This window comes from Rhinolophus ferrumequinum, chromosome 18, assembly GCF_004115265.2.
Source record: "Rhinolophus ferrumequinum isolate MPI-CBG mRhiFer1 chromosome 18, mRhiFer1_v1.p, whole genome shotgun sequence".
Lineage (NCBI taxonomy): Eukaryota > Metazoa > Chordata > Mammalia > Chiroptera > Rhinolophidae > Rhinolophus > Rhinolophus ferrumequinum.
In genome coordinates this window covers 49419761-49440813 of record NC_046301.1, presented here as the reverse complement: position 1 = coordinate 49440813, position 21053 = coordinate 49419761, and the positions used below count along the sequence as shown (strand labels likewise).

General features: G+C 45.8%; 1 protein-coding gene across 4 annotated transcripts in view; it reads left to right on the top strand.

Moving 5' to 3' along the window:
* Nucleotides 1–2184: 2184 nt before the first annotated feature.
* Nucleotides 2185–21053, top strand: part of BRD4 (bromodomain containing 4) — a 77619-nt gene continuing 58750 nt past the window's right edge. For 2 of the 4 annotated variants that reach the window (XM_033134324.1, XM_033134325.1), the window contains exon 1: nt 2186–2420. The gene's annotated coding sequence lies outside the window, so the exon portion shown is untranslated. Of the gene's footprint in view, nt 2421–2800; nt 2870–21053 lie in introns of those variants that run through there. The other 2 variants (XM_033134321.1, XM_033134322.1) reach the window with 2 other exon arrangements.

Genomic DNA, 21053 nt, shown 5'->3' with positions numbered 1-21053 from the left:
TTTCAAGCACTCAACTGCATGTGGCCAGTGGCTATCAGATAGCACAGGTATAAACACATCAAAATGATAACAGTGGTTATTCTGTTAGGGGAGCGGGAGGGGGGAAGCTTTATTTTTCCTCTCTATTTTTTAGTATTGTTCAATTAAAATGGTTTCATGTATTACTGTATTAAAAAAAAAATACCAGTCAGAATTATTTTAGTACTACTATATATTTCATTCCTTAATATTTTTATTAATCTCTTGTGGGTTTTTAGTATTGCAAACACAGTAATAACAAAAGAAAGTGAAAAATAGCTTATTCAAAATGTGAACCATTAAGTAATGAGACTATTGTTCAATTGGATAGACATTTTTTGAATTTGAGCTACCTATGAGGAGTTAGGCTATACACTACAGAAGACATAAAGAATGAGACATTGTTATCCTAAAAGATTTCTGAAGACAGCTTTTGGAACTCCCTTTACAGCATGCATATTCTCTTCAGGTTGGATTTGATTTCTACCAATAGCCAAAAAGCCCTCCAGTTGGATCCAGTAAATCAAGGTAGATGTTGAAGTGTGACTCTATAGAGTCAAAGCAGAGATTTTATTATGTAACTTGAAAACTGAGAGCTCCAAATTACTCCCAAAGACATTTGTTGTCTGCAACAACAATAAATTAAGTGGATAATGCAACAAGACGACTGTGGCTGAAAGGGCAGTTTAAAATGGATATTCTGGTTTCCTTCAAAGTTGTTATCCCATGGGCCAGGGAGCTATGCTTTACACAAGTAGACTGAGACACGATGACGACTTGAACTGGAGTGGGGGCGGGGGTTGGGGGGAGGCAGAAGAAAGGTGGAACAGGAAAACGAAAAAGTTGTTATCCCATATTCACTTAGCCCTGTGGACCTTCCTGTTTTTCCATTTCCAATCATCTTCTGCAAATTGCTGAGCGTGCAAAATTAGGAGCCAGAGATATTCACAAGTTTCAATATTCTGTAATATATACAGAATTAGAAGAAGCTTACTAATGAACCAATTACCATTACCACCTTTATTTCTTGCACTTAATAATTTGTTATCCCATCTTTTGTTAAAGGGTAAAATTAAGTCTTTACTCTGCCCAGTACTCATCAGTGATCGGTTATTGCGCTTGGTGAAAAGTGAGCAAATACCATAATCGAGACAAAACTATTGACTGCTCTCCTAGTGTATCACTATATCCTGAAAGAAAGGGCTATCAGAACATTTTTCATTACTTAGAATTTTTAGAATAACTTGAATGAGCTAGTTTTAAAATATGAGACTTAAAATTCTAAGAGTAAATTAAGAGCAAAAGGGAAAGGAGGTTATGTTTCCCCTTTGAAAAATTTCGCAGAATCATTTTAAACTGCAAGTGACCTGAGCCTAATTTCGTTTTATGGATTTAAGGACAAGAAGGTCAGCCGGGGGACAACGGGAGGGAGAGTGCGCTAGGCCCGGAGCCCAGCACCTTCCAGTCTTTACATCTTAGCCGAGCTCGCCAAGAAAGATGCCACCTCGGCCTTGCTCTCCCTTTCCCGCACCCCGGCCCCAGGCCCCCATCGCAGCTCTCTCGCCTTAGCGGCCCGACATCACCTCCACTCCTTCCAGCAGGCGCGGCCTCCCTCAGACAGGAGTCTCTCCCTCGGCCTCTGCCGTCAGTCTGTGGGAATCCGTCCTTTCTCTCTTTGAGGGTCAATCATCAGAGCCGTCTTAAGTTTTGGACGTCTCCCTCCGCCTTTGGTTCTTTTCCCTCAGGCGCAGCTTTCAATAATCTCTCCTTGGTCCCCTCCCTCAGTCTGTGGGGTCCCCTCTCTCGGTCTAAGCGGAGTCTGAGGAATCCTCTCCTTCGGCCTGCGGGGTCCCAGTCCGTCTGAGGAGTTCCCTCGCTCGGTCTGCGGGGTCCCCTCTTGCCGTCTAAGGGATCGTCTTCTTCGGTCTGCGGGGTCCCCTCCTTCGGTCTGCCGGGTCCCGCCCCTCAGTCTGTGGGATCCCCTCTCTCGGTCTGCAGGGTACCCCCGGCCCCGGGAGCCCGCCTCGCACAGTTACCTGGCGACCGCCGCTCTCCCGAGCTCGCTCGCGCTGGGCACGATCTAGGGGGCGCGCACGCCGGGCGGCGGCGGCGGAACGGAGCCGCGCGCGCAGCGTGCGCGGTGACGTCAGTGCGCTGGCGGCGGCGGCGGCGGCGGCAGCGGCGGCGGCGGCAGGGCTGTTTGTTCTGCTCTCCCGCAGCCGAGTAGCCGAAGCGGCGGCTGCGGCGGTGGCGGCTGCCGGCGGTGCCCGCGGGTAAACGGGGCCTGTGAGCACGGCGGAGCGGTGGGCGCGGCGGGCGGGCCCCGGCGTCACACAGCAGCCCGACGAGGAGGCAGCGGCGGCGGGCGGCCAGCGGGGGCGGCGTGCGGCCTAGCGTCTCAGGTGAGGACCAGTGCCCTTCGGGGCGGCGGGCAGCACGGGGTGGCCGGAGGGGGCCCGCGGCACGGCCCGCGTCACCTGCATTGCGTAATGGGGCCGGTGCGCCAGCTCCGACGCCATCGGCGCCGCACGGGGGCGGAGAGGCCGGGGCGACGCGGGCTCGGGCCTGCGGGCCTCCCGCGTCCCCGCGCCGCCCGCTCGCGCCGGGGCGTTGGCGTCGGAGCGTAGGGCCTCTCGCTCGTCCGCCCCGCTGTTGGCGCGGTCGTCCCCGGGCTCGGGGCGGGGGCGCGGGCGGGGGGCGCGGGCGCCGCGGCGGGGCGGGCGGCCGGGGGCGGGCGGAGGGCGGGCCGAGGCGCCCGGCACTTCCTGCCGCCGCCATTTTGTCAAGTGAGGAGGAGGAGGAGGAGGAGGAGGAAGCGGCCGCTGCGGGGCCCGCGGCGCGCCCGGTCTGGGTAAGTCCCGGCCTGGCGTGGTGGTGGTGGCGTCGCTGTCCCCGGGGCGGTTTCGGCCTCAGCCCGGCCGCTCACGTGGGCTGGGCCCGGCGCGCTCTCCCTCCTCCCCGGCGCCTCGGTCCTGCCCGGGCCGGAGCAGCGCGCCTCCGCCCTCATTTCCTCACCTTCCCGGGCGTCCCCGGAGCTCTGCGGAGAACGCTGCTTGTCCCCAGGAGGAGGCTGCCGCTGCACGCCTGCCCGGAGTCAGGCGCCTGGGGGCAGCGAGCCTGGCTTTCTTTACCCACCTTCTCCCAGCTTGGCAGCCCCTCGCTGGGTGCTTTGTTTTGCTCGGTGGGTGCTCGCTTGGCGTCCTTGCCACGGTCTCCTATTTGCGATGTGCGGGGTGGTGTTTTGGGGTGTGGTTGTGGGGGAGTAGTGATTCAGCGAAATAAAATGACCCCCCCAAAAAAAGCGGAAATAGCACAACTTCACCCGACTGCGACTCCCCCAAGGCCCGGGGGACGAAGATGGGAAATCTCACTTCGGTGTAGTGGACAGTAGAAATACTCCTGTGCAGGCCGGTGATGAATCATGTGTCTTTTCTAGAGTGGCGGACTTACCTTTTACTCAAGACCACACGTTATTTTTTGAAGTGTTTTTATTTACTTGCTTACTCATTAAATGTGCAGCCTACTGAGGTTTATGGTCTTGGTCTTTGGGTTCATTTTCACGTGTGTTGGATGCAAGAAGTGACTTCACCGAGACTGCCTTACGACAGTTGAAGTGTCTTTGCTTACCTTGGAGAGGGCTTTAGCTGTCCCTGTTTACAAAAACCAAATCACAGCGTACCTCTGAGCCAGTGGCTCTTTGCTGTAAGAATGGTTGGGAGATTTTTATGAATGAGGCTGTCAAGTTCATTAAATTGTTAGTCCTTGGATTTTGTAGTCCTTGGAAATTGTAAAGAAAGCGTTACTCTACAGGAGTTATGAATGTGTTTTCAATTCAGGAAGGTTTGGGATAGCACAGTCCGTTTTAGGACCTTGTCAATAATAAAACATTCTTTTGGTTTGGTTGGGGATTATCTTTCCCGCAGAGCATTGTAGATAACCAACCTCTCCTCCCCAAAAGCTCCAACGTGGGGAAGATAAACCTCTCAGATGGTTTCCGTTGATCAAATCGAGGAGGAAAAGCCTGATCTGAAACAGAATGTATCCCTTATTATCCATCATACCCTTTACTTGGTAGGAAACATAGTATCTAAGGGCTAAGGCTGTGGAGTAGATACATGTAAGTCTGTTAAGATAGTTTTAGTTAAGTCTCACCGGGAAGAAGGTGAGCCAACCTGGGTTTATCTTGCTAGAATTCAGCCCCCGACAAATTGCTGAAAATAAGGAACTTTGCTTGCACATGAAAGTGGCTGCATTTTAAGGATAGGTTGGCTGTTCTGGGGTGCCAATATAGCTAGCTTCCCTAGCTTGGATGGTAATGAGGAGGGGGAAAAATTACCTAAGAGTTGCAAGAGAGTCGTTGGCCACTTTGTAAAAATTTCAGTAAAATTTCCACTAAATTATTGAATTGTTTAGAGGAATTTAGACTTTGTTTCCAAAAGTTATCTTTTTGAGCCAGTAGTTGTGATCTTTGTACTAAATTGCACTTTTGCTTTTGAAGGTAGGGGATGCAATATTTTTGTGTTACACAATTCAGGTTATTGAATGCCTTGGGATGTACAGATTCTAGAGGGAGATTGAAGTTTTTTAATTGAAAGCAAAAACCATTTGGTGCCTCAGTGATTTGAAGACTGGGCTGTTAAATCTTCTGACAACCCATTGTTATCGCGTGTCAGAATTGTATGTAGTGTTTTCGGTTTTTTATTTTGAATAAACTTGTAGATCATGTTTGTCTTTATGTTCTTGGCAAATCTATAAAAAGGAAGGAAAAGCTTGTCATTGTGAACTGCTAATGTTTTATAAATCGGTGGGTTTTGGTGTTTAGAAAAGACATTCTCAAGGCAGGGATTGTGGGGATTCCTTGTTGATGCTGACATTTAATTCATAAGACATGAATTTGTAAAAAAAAAATTCCTTTAATTAATTTCTTTTTACTAGAGTGTCATTTCCATGAGGGCAGGGTTTTGTTTGATTGGCTTTGCCTATTTTAATTCTCTGTTGTGTTCTCAGCACCTAGAAGAGCTCCAAAAATATTCTTTGATTGAATAAAGTGGAGAAATAACTGAACAAGAATTGGCATGTCCGTAATACCAAATGCAAATAATTCCTCTTAAGTTAATAAAATATTGTTAACAGTGGACGTAATTGTTTAGGTAGTCGCTTACAAAGAATGAATTTTAAGATAACGTTAAGGTCTCTAGAAATTGCAGTGACTTATTAGTCCAAGCAACATGGCTTGCAGTTGCTTCTGTGCACTGTCTACTGTACATTTCCCACTTAGTTAGCAGTTTGAAATGTGGTGAGCGGGTTTGGGCTCTGGTTCAACCCTGACCTGGGAAAAAAGTATTTTAAGAGGGAGATGAAATGCTTGATAATAAACATGTAAGGGTAGCATTTTTCTATGTGAATCTCATATTGTCAGTAAAAAAAATGATTTTTTTTTTGAAACATTGAGCACTTTTTAATATTCTGACTGTATGTGTATGTGATTGGCCAATCCATCTCAACAGTTTAGTTCCTGAGCTCTTACTATGTACGAGGAAAGACAAGATACTTACACAATAACTTTTATTTGGTACATATATTCTTTATTAATGTAATCATTCTCCAAACATTATGTATAAGTTATGTATAATTTGAGCATTACACTTATAAAATCGTATCGAACATTTTTTTGTTTTTTATAACAGATTCATTGAGATGTAATTTACACACGGTACAGTTCACCAATTTAAAGTGTACAATTCAATGGTTTTTAGTATATTCAGTTCTGGAACCATCACCACAACCAATTTTACAACATTTTCGTCTCAAAAAGAAACCCCTATCCATTAACAGTCACTCTCCATCTCCACAACCCCTGGCAACTACTGATTTTCTCTATCTCTGCAAATTTGCCTATTCTGGATATTTCAGGAATCGTACAACATACAACCTTTTGTATCTGGCTTCTTTCACTCAGTATGTTTTCAGGGTTTGTGCTGTACCATGAATCAGTACTTCAGTCCTTTTATGACTGAATGATATTCCATGATGTGAGTGCCACAGTTTATCCATTCAGCAATCAGTTGGTGGGTATTTGGGTTGTTTCTCCTTTTTGGGTATTGCTGAATGATGCTGCGGGGAGCGTTTTTACACAAGTTTTTGTGTAGACATATGTATTTGGGTAGGTGCCTAGGAGTGGAATTGCTAGGTTGAGGTAATTAGGCAATGATTTTTTTTTAAACTGCATTGATTTTTTAGTGCTTGCATAGAGGGTTTAAAAGAAAAGCTTAATGGCATATGGTGTGGCTATTTAAAAGAATGAGGAAATGAAAGTGCAAGGATGTCAGCATGTTGATATGTAGTATAGACTGCATGATGTGATCCCTGTTTGTGTTTTTTTTTTTAAATTTTGCATTGTTAGAAAACAGTTTGGAATGCTAATGAGGCACAGAAGATGGTCTAGAAAATTCACCCCAAACTTGTACTACTATTGTAAAAAGTGATTTTAAAAACATCTAATTTTTTTTTCAATCTAAACAGGCTACAAGTGATTAAACTGCACCCACATGTCCCAAAGCAAATCATGGCATGTGTTCCATTCTAAAGAAATATATGAAGAGTGAGTCCAGTGTCAGAGTTAGGGCAAAGCAGCCATCTCTCCCATTCTTGACCAGACCCTGAAAGGGAATAGCACTGGTTGGTCCACATCATTTGAAAATGAGATTTTAAGGGTTTTGGTTTTTTTTTTAAACAAAAGTAGTATATGGTTATTTTTTTCTTTTCCTCTTTATTTTTCAATTACAGTTGACATTCAGTATTATTTTATGTTAGTTTCAGGTGTATAGCATAGTGGTTAGAGATTTATGTAATTTGTGAAGTGATTCCCGGATAACTCTAGGACCTACCCGGCACCATACATAGTTATGCATGGTCATTTTAAAGAATTTGGGAAACACAGAATGTTAAGATGATGTTAAATGTTAAGAAATATCTCTTGTACCATTTTATCATAGTCTTTTTCTACATATGAGGAACAAAATTGGATTGTTTTCTTTAAGTTTTCAAAAATTACATGGTGAACGTTTCCAAAATGCTCTATGGTAAGTGGTTGCCTAATATTTTATCATATGAAGTACCATCGTTTAATTATGCTATTTTTGGACATGATTTTCAAGCTTTCTTTTTTTTTTTTCAGTTTTAGAGAGGGAATTTGCTAGATGAAAGGGTGTGCAGTTTTGAAAACTTGATACAAATTTATTCTCTAGAAAAGTTCCATGAATTTCCATTTCTCTCATCACAGCCTAACAGTGTCTTGTTTATAAGGGTGAAGTTTTTAACATTTTCCCTGACAAATAGCAATTGTGTAAAAACAAAATGTCATCTTGAGTGTTCTCAGGGCTCTAAGAAGCAGAAGTGTCTCAAGATCTTGTTTGCTCTTTGACTTTTCTACTCTCTCCTGCCCAGAGTTGGACTTTGTTTCCTGAATTCCTGACCCTACGTGTTATCTGAATGCTCTGGGGAGGGTGACGGCGAGGGCTTGAGCCACTTCTTGTCATCCAATCCTGTCTTATTTTTGCTGGCCTGCTCCAGACTGATACCACCAGTGCAGCACAGTTAGACCCCAGTTTGAATCCTGGCCCTGCTGCCCGCTCTGTGACTTTCAGTCTGTCACTCAACCTTCCCCAGACTTCACTTATGAATCTTTCAGCTGAGGATAAAATGAGGCAGTGACTTCTCAAGGTTAGCTATTTGCTGTCATTGACCATGGTGAAGAATTGAAGAGAGACTAGGTAGCTGGCGCATGTCACCAAGTATCACTAGAGGACGACACCAAGATGGGCTAGGTGCCTTCCCAGAACCCCTCTATGTGTGTCTTCCTCAAAGTGAGCTGAAAGTCGAGACCAATGGAGGAGGTGCTTTAAAGTGGGGTTGGGGTTGTTTTTAAGTGAGATTTGTTTTTAAATCTGATAATGAGATTAAAAGTGGTGATAATGGATTGGGATTGGTGGCAGTGCAGGCAGCTCTGGGGGCTTCGACTCTGGGAACAGTTTGGGGAAACGATCAGCAGGGGAAGGTGGCCTGTGTGTTCTCAGGCCTAAACTGTAACTTGTCTGTTTCATTAAAACCTGGTTATATGAGCAAAGGGTGGCGGAAGTTGCTGCCGGACCGAGGTTTTCCCGGTGCACTAGCACACCCTGGACCTTCCTACCACCTTTGGCCTTCATTTGAATTGTGTTGACATCTTGGCTTGGTGAAAGGATTCGGGTCTCCAGGAAGGTTTGTGTCACAATTCAGGGCCTCTCTGGGAGGGAGGCAAGGCAGCTGGATGAGCCAGGAAAGTGGAGTTCCTGGCTGGGAGGTTGATGGACTTGGGGCCTGTTGACCGGAAGAACCAGTCCATGCCAGTTGCCATTACTAGGAGCCATTCAGATCCAGTTCCATGTGGAATTCCTTTTGTGTTAAACACAATCGGAGAACATATTTCTTTAAGAGATTGGTCAGATCTGAGCATTTAACCACCAATTGAGAGTACTTGAATGAATATGCCATTTCTTTTTGATCTGTGACATACAAGTAAAGACTTTTGGTTCACCCTAGATAGAGGCTCTTCTTGTGATCTTTTCCTTGACAAGTGTTGGCCTGTTCTGCCCAATGTAGGAAATTCCAGGACTTGGGGCTATGGCAAAGGGAGATCTGTGGAGTCCACTGTCAGGGCTCTGGCCCTTCTGGCCTGACCTCAGGCAAGTTACATAAGCTTCCCTCAACCTCAGTTTCCTTACTTGTGATACGAGTTTTGTATGCTTAAGCATGGGGGCGGGGACCTCACATCTTTATTATATTCAGATTGGGGGGAGAAAGGGAGCCTCTGGTCTCTATTGTGTTTTAGTGGTGATGGGGGGGGGTGCATACTTTGCTCTACCCTCTGTCCAGGCCTCACTGCGTGAAGTCACCTTCCTGGTCTTGGTGTCCACTTAAGGCTGGAACTTATTATTTGTTCTTAGCTGCTGTTCTGTCCAAAGACTGTGGAAGCAGTGCCAGGGGAGAGGTGTTGGGCTTGGTATTGTGTAATTTCCAGAAATAAGAATTAGTTAATTTCTGTGTCTTTATGTGTGGCAAATGTCCCCAGTTGTCCTACCCCAGGCAGTGACACATACATGCCTGTGGGCAATTTGGCCTTTGAGGTTTTGTTTTGTGTAAAAGAAAGGGAACAAAGTGGGATAAATTTGGGGATTTTATACGTGAAACACTTTCCATGTGTTTGAGGAAACGTATTTCACGGGAATGTTGAAACAGGATTGCTGCATGGAGTGTGGAACCTGCCGGCCCGGGGTGAGGGTGGGCGCTGTGGGGCACACTGCCTGCTCTCAGCTGGTTCCGTGCCCTCCCAAGCCTCAGTTTCTCATATGTGAAATGGAATAATAATTCTTGTGCCAAAAACTTGGACCAGAATCTAGATTTTAAGAGAAAATAGTTATTTTTGTATTATCTGTGTTTTTCAAATGATGGGTAATGAAATGAATTTAGTAGGTTGGAACCACCTTATAAGGAAAAAATGTAAGCATCAAAGGTTGTCACCCATTCAAAGGTATTTCATAAAAACTTTGACTTTATATGTTGTGTATATGATAAAATGTATTTCTGATTATCGTCACGTCAGAACAGTGTGAAATAACATTGTTTTAGATACAACTCAGTGGTAACTGTGAGTACTTTGATTCCCCCCTGTCTCTTTTTGGCTGTTTTACAATCTATTTCTTCATCACTTTCCCAAGGGTGACTTCCTGGATATGTTTCCTAGTAGCAGGTGAACTGCATTGGTCTTTTTCTCTTCTTCCTTGTACCCACTGCTTGCTTGCTAGAAGCTCAATAGGGAGTGGGAATGAGGTGGGGAAGTGGAGAAAGCATGTAGTGGTGAAGGATGCAGCAGGCAAAACAAGTGTATAGAGTGGTGTGTGTGCAAGGCACACATAAAACTAGTTACAACAAGAGGGACTTTGTTGACTGATGTGACAAGAAGTCTGGGGCTCCAACAGGGACAGTAGAGCTTGTTCTCGATCTCTGATATCCTGACCTCAAGGTCAAGAGTGTGTCTTCCCCAGTAGCTCTCTCTAATGGCAGAAGACGCTGGCTCGGGTCATTGCCCATCCCTGCCCATATGCAGTGCAGGGATACCTCAGACATGGCACCTGTCGCCCGTCTCTGCCCTCCACTTGCTCACCCCAAGTAGTAGCTCCAGCAGCATCTTGGCCATTATTGTGAGTCATGCTGTATGGGATACTTTTGTTGAACCATCTGTCGTTTACATTAGAAGTAGACTGCTTGAAGCTAGAAATTTTGGATGACTGAAAAGGGAGTCAATATTCCATACTAAGGTCATAAACCAGAATTAGTTGAAATCAGCGTAAAATTAGTTAAGAAAAGGGTAAAGGGAAGATGGTTAAGGCCATGTGTATTCCTAATCCTGTAATAGAGGGATAAATGAAAGACACGTTTATCTTTCCAGGTCTCAGATACAGAAGGAGCTGCTGTGGAGGCTCTGGGAGGAGTCAAACCAAGTCTCAGAAGTCGCTTGGGTGGGCGACAGGACTCCAGCCACCAGTGATAGGACAGGACCCCTTTTGGTCAGAAAAACAGCCGTAGGAAAAAACAGATGTGAGATGAGCTTAGATCAACAAGGAAGCGTAGGGCAAGACTCCGGTAAGACACCAGGTCGATGAATTTCACTGAACGCGTGCATGAATGAAGTTATAATGCGGCACATTTCAGTAGACTGGATTCATCTTTCATCCAGGCCTGCAAAAGCTGTCGTCGTCATTTTGCCATTTGCTAAGCTGTTTCTGCACTTAAGTTCTGGTAAAGTCTGCTGCTTGGCATTCCTCTAGTATTCCAGAAAGCCGACTCAGATTTCCATAACCAAAAACAAGTGTGACGCGCGGCTAGAGTAATCATTTTACTACAGTTCTCGCTGTTGGATTTATTCAGTCCTTTAAGGGGCTCAGAATAATTGAGGATCCAGTGGCCATGGATGCGACTGGCCCTGCTTTTCCCTGGAGTATTGGTTCTTAACTTGAGGAGAGGTCGGGGGTTCCTTTGAGGATGTGATGGGTGCTCTGGGTTCTTTCACCAGAAAAATGCACAGTCGTGAACTTGAAACAATTGGGGCAGTTTTCACGTACTAACATGATTTTCCTGGATTTCAGTTTGAGAATGAGAAATTTCTTACGTTAATTAAAAGGCTCTTGATGGTTTTGAAGACTTTTCTTGCTGCACGCATCCTGCTTTTTCAGACGTTTGCAAATTCATGATGCGGGAACAGTGTGGGGCGCCCGTTTTGTAAAAACCTTCCAGAGGTTTTCACAGAACCCTCAAGTAACCTGTGTGTCAGCAGTGGTGCAAACCTGCCCAGGGCCTCTGTGCACCCCTTTGTCAGCATTTTCTCTTTTCTGGGCATAAGGAATGTCAGAATGTGCCAGAATAGGCCTATTGCGGTGAAGGAAGGTTTGTGTTCTGGGGCCCTTCACTGAAGCTGCCGCTGTCCCTAAAACTGTACGATTTGGTGTCAACCTGGAGCCTTTGCTGCAAAAGGTAACTGAACGGACCACTAGCCAGCCTGATCATTTGGTGGTGTTGGAAGTGGGTAGACTTAGAATGATTCCAGCTGCGGTCCCCTGCGTGGCTTAGCACCTGCTTTCTGCCGTGGGATATTTGTTCACACACACTCTTGAACCTGCAGGCTGAGGGAGACAGAACTTGGGGGGTGGGACAGTCCCATCCTTTAGCGTGATACGCTGATGTTGAGGAATATGGACGCGCTGCACCGGGCGGTGTGTGCACAGCGCCGCTATATTCTCACTCCCCAAATCCCTCTGGTAGAAGGAATAGGAAATACGACACCATAAACTTGAATAATTCATACTTCTGTAATTGGGGCAGAGTTGTCAGAGGATGGAAAAGAACTTGACTTCTAAGAATAGTGCAGGTGAAAAACTCCTTTGTTCCTTCTTAATCTCTAAAGTGTAAAGATTAAACTTACACTCGTATATGCTAGTGGATATTCCCCTCCATTTACTGTTAGTGTTGGCTTGTTCAGTTGAATTACAGTCTTATACAGGCATGGCTTGTGTTCCTTAAGCAGTTTACCCTTCTATTCTGTAAGAGAAACAGAGGGCCGCCCGGAGCACCGTGCTCCTAACGCCGAGGTCGCCGGTTCGATTCCCACATGGGCCAGTGAACAACAGCTGTCCCTGGTGCTGGGCTGCGCTGAGCGGCCCGCAGCCTGCGTGGGCTGCTGTGAGCGGCCGACCAGCGACCACCTGCCTCGGCCGGGGGGAGCGCAAGGCTCATAATACCAGCGTGGGCCAGGGAATTGTGTCCAACACAACTAGACTGAGAAACAACGGCTTGAACCAGAGTGGGGTGGGGAGTAAAGAGGGTAACAAGAGAGAGAGAAACAAACGAGATAGCATATGTGAGGGTTTTTTTTGTTTGTTTGTTTTTTAATTTTATTGGGGAACAGTGTGTTTCTCCAGGGCCCATCAGCTCTAGTTGTGGAGGGCGCAGCTCAGCTCCAAGTCCAGTTGCCGTTTTCAGTCTTTAGTTGTGGGGGTGCAGCCCACCATCCCATCTGGGAATCGAATCGGCAACCCTGTTGTTCAGAGCTCGTGCTCTAACCACTCGAGCCATCCGGCCGTCCCCATGAAAGTGTTTTGTAAAAGGTGATACCATCCTTGTATAAGTTGTTTTCCTTTATAATCATTAAAAATTACTTGACTTTGAAATGCTTTGGCTTATAAAAAGGTGCCGAGTAATAAAGTTGTGTATGTGTGTCTTCATCTGTTTTCCTTTTGACGCTAGGAAACAATTGAGCTGACAGATGATGAACTGTCTGGAAATAACACTACCTTCATGTTCATCTATTTCAAGATGGTAACTCACGTATCTTTGTAATTCCGGGAATGCAGTTTTGAATTACCAGTGTTGGAGCCCTCATTTTGAGTTGAGGTGCAGGCGGCCTGCAGTTCGCTTGCCTGTCCTCTGTCCTCTCTCAAGACCTCTGGGATATCCTGTTTGCTCTGGAAACCCATGTGAGCATACGTTCCTTGCACTTGTGAGAGCTGGGTACCCGCCACACACTGTGGATTTTTCTACTTGCATTCCAGAACCCCGTATTCCTATTGTTTACCTTGAGACCACGTTTATTATTGATCATTGACTCTGTGAAAAGGTTCAATCAAAGCTTCTTTAGCAAAAGTTATCTGTGAATAGACTTCCCAGTAAAGGGTAGAACTACCTTTTCTGAATGGACCTTTTTTCTGTTATTTACTGCTTGTCTATTCTGAAATGGTGAAGTCTACCATCAGTCACCTTGCTGTTTGTGTCAGCCTTTATGTATGGAGCTACAATGTGGGTCATTTCTCCTTGCTGTGTTGCCTCCCCAGACTAGGGGCTTGAAAATATGTTAATGATCATTCTGCTTTAGTGAATATTTGAGCAATTACCGTGCACCAGGTGCCAGATTTCTACGGCCCTGTGTAATCCTTAAGTCCTCAGTGTCATCTCTGTTTTGCAGATAAGCTGAGTGCTCAGTCCCTTGGGCTGGGTTAGGGCTCAGGGGTACAGAGCTGGTATGTGGCAGGCCTGGCTCCAGAGCCCACACGATCTTGAATTCTGTTTTGCACTGTGTGGATGGAGGGAATCCCCACGGGGACAAAGTAGACCTCACGGATGCTCTACAAGAGGTCAGGCCATACAGTCCAAGAAGGAAGAGAGACCTTCTATAGGACAGGATCTGGCGTTTAGGCTTGTTCATCTTGAGGACAGCTGAGGCCTGGAAGGAGACCTGGACAGTTCGGCAGGCAAGCACCTGTCCCTGGGAGACCAGGGCAGGGCAGGGAGTGATGGGGGAGGGTCATTCATTACCCTGGCGGGGCACATCTCCTTTTCATTAAATGCATCACATGAGTGGAATTAAGCCTCACCTTGAAAAGGTTTCCACTAGAGCACCAGCCTGCCTTGATTTGGTTTCGTCTCCACATTGTTTTGATGCTCCGGTGAAAGTCTGTGAGTACTGAATAAGGAGTTTGGAGGAGTCAGGAAGCTGACAAGGCATCTTGAGCCCAGGCACTCTCAGTCTTGTTAAATTAGGAGTGTGAACTAGAGGATTTCTTCCGATTGTGGTGAGCCTCAGTCTTGAAACGCTGCTTCTTGTGGGTAGAATTGAGGTCCAGTTCCTGGGTGCTGATTTCCCACTTAGGGATTCTTATGTAAAAGGAATATCCTGCCTGAAGTAAACATGCTAAGTTGGCGATTCCCCCAGTGTGTGTGCGGGACTCATTAGGCAATCAGGCACCATGTGATATTCTACATGTGTGGTGAGGATTCAGTGGTCAATTAAAGGTGTTTCCCATGTCTGTGTGTCTCACACAATTACAACATGACGGGGGGAGTGAGGCAGGTGTTTCAGGATCCTCAGCTCTCCAGTGGTGGGCAGAGCCCCAGTGCGAGGAAGGTGGGGATTCATTTAACAAGTGTGTCCTGAAGGAACAGATTTTCATTTTACTTTCAAAATGTTTCTTTGACTTTGTAAAATGACAAATGATCTCATTGAATAAGAGTTTGGTTCTGAGTACCTGTGAGAAAAATCTACTCAAGAGAAAATGGTGGAAGTGGTTAGACAAGCTCCATGCAACACTAGACTAGTAAGCTAATTGGAGAGTACATGATCAAAATACAATAGACTGATTGCAGCATAATTCTCCTGCTACTCTAAAACTCCCACTGTGTATAGGATAAAACCCAGACGCCCATCCTGGATACTCTGAGCCCCTGGAGTCCACTGTCCCATTCCATGTCTTTTTTTTTTCCTTCTAGAATCCCCCTCTCTCTCTCTCAGGGTCCAGTTTGGATCTTACTAATTTTACAGTGACCCACCCAGTTTCTAAAGCAGTGTTGTCTGGTAGAACTTCTGCACTGACAGAACCATTCAGTTTCTGGGTTATCCCACATGGTGGCCACTACCCCCACGTAGCAGGTGAGCTCTTGAAGACTCCTGGAAAACTCATGTCATGCCTGCTTTGACAGATTTTAGAGAAGATGGGCTCACTTTAGTACCATGGGGCTCAGGAGGCCATCCTGGTCAACATGCCCTGTAGGCAGGTGGATGTGCAATTCTGTGATGCAAAGACCGTCTGGCTAGCCTTGGGGGTTTGGGGTACTGCCAGGGGGATGGGAGAGGTCTCCCTGGGACTATGGGAGAGTAAGAGGAGGGCCCGGGGCTAGTTCTGGTGAGAAGATAGTCAGGGACTGGGTCCTGATTCATGGAGCCCCTGCAAGGTCCCATGCTTGAAAAAGCTGAGCCTCTACGGGGTAAGAACTCAGGTTGAGAATTAACCTTCATTGGGAAGTGCTTTCTGTTCTAAAACTATCCATCCTGGAATGAATTCCAGTTACCTAGATAGGTATCATGTTCTTTCGTCTCTGCCCTAGAAAATCCCCCACCTCTCTTTGGAATTTGCTTTATCTGACATCTTTTGTTGCATTTGTTCCATATATCTCGCACCCCGGTTTTGTGAGCAGGGTTTTGCAGGCAGAGCCGGCCCCTTTGGCCCGTTATCCTTGTGTGTGGAGAACGGGAATGAAGATGCAAGCAAGGACTGCAGGCTGAGCTGTGTTTCCAGAAGTTGCCATTGGTGGGGTCTGCCTGGGGTGAGGCAACTGAACGAGGCAGATGGGCTGCAGGCCAGGCCCTGTGGTCCATTGGGTTTTACTCCATGATTCCGGGCTCCTGAAACGTGAATATTTTAGTAGTTAATGCTACATCATGACATTCACTTTTAATAATATGATTAATAGTACCTTTGAGCACTTAATTTTCTGTTGCATCTCATTTGACCCTTACACCAGCCCTGTGAGGGTATTCTCTCTGTTTTAGAGTTGAGGAATTTGCCCTGAAGCCTGCCCTTTTTTTTCTGGTTAAAAACACATAACATATAATTTTACCATCTTACCATTTTTAAGTGTACAGCAGTGTTAATGATATGCACATTGTTGTCCTGCATCAGATTTCTAGAACTTGCTCATCTTGCAAAACTGAAACTGTATCCATTGAACTCCCCTTTCGCCCCTCCCCCCAGCCCCTGCCGACCACATTCTACTTGCTGTTTCTAAGAGTGACTGTTTTAGATACCTAATATAAATGGAATCATGCTTCAGCATAATGTCCTCCAGGTTCATCCATGTTGTCACATTTGACAGGGTTTCCTTTTTTAAGGCTGAATAATAGTCCATTTTACTGTATATCACTTTCTTGATCCATTCATCTGTTGATGGATGTTTAGGTGGCGTCCATCTCCTGGCCATTGTGAATAATGCTGCAGGGAACGTGGTGTGCAGATCGCCACTTGCCTATTTTTTTAATATGAGTTAGAACTTGGACACAGAACCCTACAGGCGCTACAAACTGCCCATGTGTCCTGTTTGCTGAAACCGACTTGGAGGTGGGGGTTTTATCCAGCAGCTGTGAAAAGTAGACAGAGGGTACAGGAGATAGTTCAAACAGTGGCCCCAGCATCCAGCCAGGAGTCTTTCAGGTGACTGGTGGGAAATGGGTTGGACCTCACGCCTTCCTGGTTTCCCAGGGTATCATCCTGTCAGTTATGCCACAGCACTGGTTTCTAACTAGTACAACCCACTAATCCAACATTTTCCATGGCAAGTGGCTTGACTCGTGTCTTGATTTCACCCAGTCTAACTCGGAAAAGGCTCACAGAATCACTAATTTATCATTTCTCTATGCCAGGGCTGTTCAAACTTTTTTCAACGTTTTTTTTACCAAGGGCCATATACAGTAAAATACACAAACAGCCGGGCCACTCACTCGAGGTGAAGTACGTATTGCCTCACCTGGTTCATTTAAGTAAACTAAATATATTTTTGGAATTTGCTGCGGGCCAATGAAAAATGGAACACGGGCCGCAGTTTGGACACCCATGCTCTATGCAGTGCTTCAACATGTGACCAGAGCCGCTTAATTTTTGAAATCCTTTAAGTGAGAGGGCGCTTATCCAACTCCTGAGCGGATGTAGCAGAGATGAGAAGTGCCGTCAGCCCCATTCTGGGCAGGCCCGGCTTCTCCCTGTGCTCAGTGTCTGTGACTTTCGCCTGGATGTCTTGAATGGCATTGTCCTCCCCCCTCCCGGTGCTGCTTGATTACCCAGCGTTGTCCTCGGGAGGGGAGCACAGAACCTCTGGATAAACGATCGTCACACTAGACAGGCAGCTTGGTGTTTTTTGTTTTCCTGTTTTCAGAAAATCCAGTCACATCCTTATATATGGGACATATGTTCATGGACATTTCAGTTTCTACTTTTTGCCTTTTGTGAATAATGCTGTTGTGATTGTGTGCAAGTTTTTGTGTAGACGTGTTTTCCTTTCTCTTGGGTATACACGTAGGGGTGGTACTTCCTTGTCATATAGTAACTATGTTTAACCTTTCAAGGAACTGCAGGAGTGGTTTCCAAAGTTACTGCCCCATGTTACGTTCCCAGCAGCAATGTATGAGGGTTCCAGTTTCTCCACATCCTTGCCAACGCTTGTTATTGTGTTCTGATTATAGCACAAATGCCTTTCAACCTAGCGGAAGTTAGGCTTTTACTTCTTATCCCCTCCCTCCCTTCTGATCTTCCCGTTGAGCAGCAATTGCAGAATAAACAATAGTTCTATTTTCTCAGAGTTCTTGTCATGTAGCGCACCAGTTACAAGGTGGTCCTGTGTGCAGACCTAGGGTTGAATTGTCAGTCTGTATCATGAGACTTACTGTGCTTCCCCAAAAATAAGACCTAGCCAGACAGTCAGTTCTCATGCGTCTTTGGGAGCAAAAATTAGTATAAAACCTGGTATTATGTTATATTATATTATACCTGGTCTTATAGTAAAATAAGACCGGTCTTATATTAATTTTTGCTCCCAAAGATGCATTAGAGCTGATGGTCTGGCTAGATCTTATTTTCAGGGAAAACATGGTATTTTCTGTAAGTTTTTATTCTATGAGTGTCTTAATTGATCTTTTTAGGTAATACAGTGAGATCTTGGGGTAAGGGTTCCGATCCACATTCTCCCTCCCCGTTTTTCACTCACAGGCATGACAGTGTACCTGAAGCTAAAACTGTGTTTCAGAACCCATCTCACTCACTGTTCTTGTTGCTGAACAGCTTCTAGTCAAGGGCGGAGGTTGAAAATTTGATTCAAGGATGTTATGCAGACTGTGCCGACGCAGGTTAATGAAACCAGCCATAACTTCAAAGTTAGTCTTTACTATTAAATCCCCATTGGCAGTCTCTTCTTGGGAGGGGAATGAGCTAGTCCCTGTGTTGCATTTCGTTCGTAGCTGAAGTTCTCTGTAGCTCTGGTGTGTTTCACGCTGGACAGCAGAGTGTGCTGAAAATGGAATGTACTACCTGAGGGGAACAGGTGAGCTGGGACAGGCTGCTTAATCTCAGCCTCTGTGCCTCTATCAGGTAAATGGGGTGACAAAAACACCCCACCTTCCTCAAGGATGTGAAGATCCTGTGCTGGGACCAAGTAGCTCTACTGTGAGTAACGAGAGACGGCACAGCAGAGAAGGTTGTTCTTACCCGCCCAGAGGTGCTCTGATTTCACAAGATGCTGCAGACTGAGGCCTGCACGATGAAAGGTGCAGTGATTTGTACTTGACTGTGTAATGAGTCTAATGTCTGCCTCCCAGTGTTAGACTTGGCACCATCAGCTTCGTCACCTGCTCCGCACGTGCTCCTTTCTGTACCTCATTTCCTTGCATATCCTGAATTTTACTTTTGCCTCAGTTGCATACACCTCTAAACAATACATTGCTGAGTTTTGTTTTTGAGCTTTATGTCAATGCAGCATATCATTTTCGGACTTCTGCCATTTCCTCATATAAGGTTCATCCAAGCTGTGGTAGCTATAGCTCATTTTCACTAGTGTGAACGCGTCATAATTTTTTGTTCTTATATTGGTGGGTATTTGGGTCATTAGCTTTGTTTTTATTGGAGGAAATGAGGATAGAAGAGATGCCAATTAATAAGCATGTTCCTGTGAGCGTTGTTCTGCGTTCGTGTACGCGTGAGGCGTGTGCAAGTGTCTCTGTGTGTGCCCCGGAGCGGACTCACTGCGCCAGTGGGGATGCCATAATACTGAATTATTTCAAAAACCTGTTGCATCAGTTTGCCTTTCCACATCCCAACATGCTAGACTGCGTTTTCCCAAGCATTGGCATTAACTGACTTCTTCGATTTTGCCAGTCTTGATGGATATAAAATGTCATTGTGACTTCAGTTATCTGGGAAATGCAAAGTAACAAGGCGAGCATTTTCTTGCGTAGTTTTAGTTGACTTTCTTTGAAATGCCTGCTCTTAACTTTTGCTTTTTTTTTTTTAGCTTGTTTATCTTTTAAAATTGATTTGCAGTTCTTTGCAGAGTCCAGTGCCAGATCTTTGTGGGTAAAGGTACAGTGATTTAATTTTGCAAATATCTTCTACTTGGCTGTGTGCGTGTGCGCACACATACACACACTTTTATAGTATCTTTTCATGAACAGAAGATCTTAATTTTAATTTAGGTGAATTTATGCATTTTTGTTTTGCGGTTGGTGGGAAGTTCACTACCTCAAGTCATATGTTCTGTGTTACCTTCTAAAAGTTTCACAGTTCTGCCTTTCAAATATATGCCCTGAATCTATCAGGGAATGTTTTGGGGGTAGAGGATGAGGTGTTAGCCGGCCTTTAAATACCTTGCAGGCTTTGTGACTTAGATAAATGACTAATTTCTTCTAGCATCGGCATCCTCAGCTGTAAAACTTAAATTCTAATTCCTACTGTGTGCAAGGTTCTGGTGAGGTCAGAATACAATATCCCGGCACATGAGCCCTGAGATCCGTAGGCATTCAGTAATTACTTCTTGGTCTGAGTCCAGCCGCGTTCCCTAAGCATGTGGACACTCAGGGAAAGTTGGCGCTTAACTGGGAAAGTTATTGCTAGTATGTTGCCTGCCAACCACCACAGGCATCGTGGCCAGGCTAGATTTGGCTGAGGAGCAAATCCCCCAGCAGGGCACTGGTGGCTTGGAGAATGTTCAGCTACTTGCAAAGCTTGCCTGGTGCAGGCAGGTGCCCCGTCAGTCCTAGAGTGGATTGCTGCGATTCTCTGAGGCGTTCTAGAAATGACTGCTTTTTACGTCCCTGGTGCAGTCACATGGCTGAATCTCAACACTCTTCTAACCAGGAGCTTCTGGCCTTGAGAAAAGATTGTTTAGTGACTGCCAGTGACCACATGTGCAGGCACACGCTGTGTGTTCTTGTGAGCAAACAGACAGACGGTTGGGGATCTGGTGGTGGTTGGCATTTGTGTCACAGTATGTCTTCTGTGAACGGACTCGTGGAAGGACAGAATGGGCTGGAATTGTGCGCTGTATAGTTAAGGGTGTCCATAAGCAGAGTAATGACTGTTGTCACACAGCAGCCTACCCATCTGTCTCCTTGTACCTGCCCCTAAAGAGAGTCTGTGAGACGGATCCTGTCAGGGACTTTGCTTCACCCTTGTGCTTGCACCTTATGTCTCCCTGTTTGGCCCCAAAGGATGGCTGGTTAGTCAATGACGGGTAAGATTCCTCAAGGGAGGAACAACCCCAGCCAGGCACAGTCACGTAGGGGCCATCAGGAGAACTAATGGAGTTGATAGAGGTGGGCACAGCCCCCCACCTTCCCCTGTCTAAGGAGAGCTGCTGCTGTGGCTACATTCCTTCCCACAACCTGCTCGGGAGGTGATTCAATGATGTGATAACATCAGTTCTCCTTCTATTCTTATCAGTAAGTTTCAGCATAAAGGTTTTGTCCCTAGGGGAGGTACATACAACAATTACTAAGACATCCTGGGGCTTACGGTTCCGGCTGCCTGCGGGCAAGGGTGATTGGTTTGAGTCAGTGTTCTGGTATGATGTATGAGACTCACAGACCGTGGCGAAAGCAGTGCTACTTCCTTGTGTGAACATCAATAAAAGCC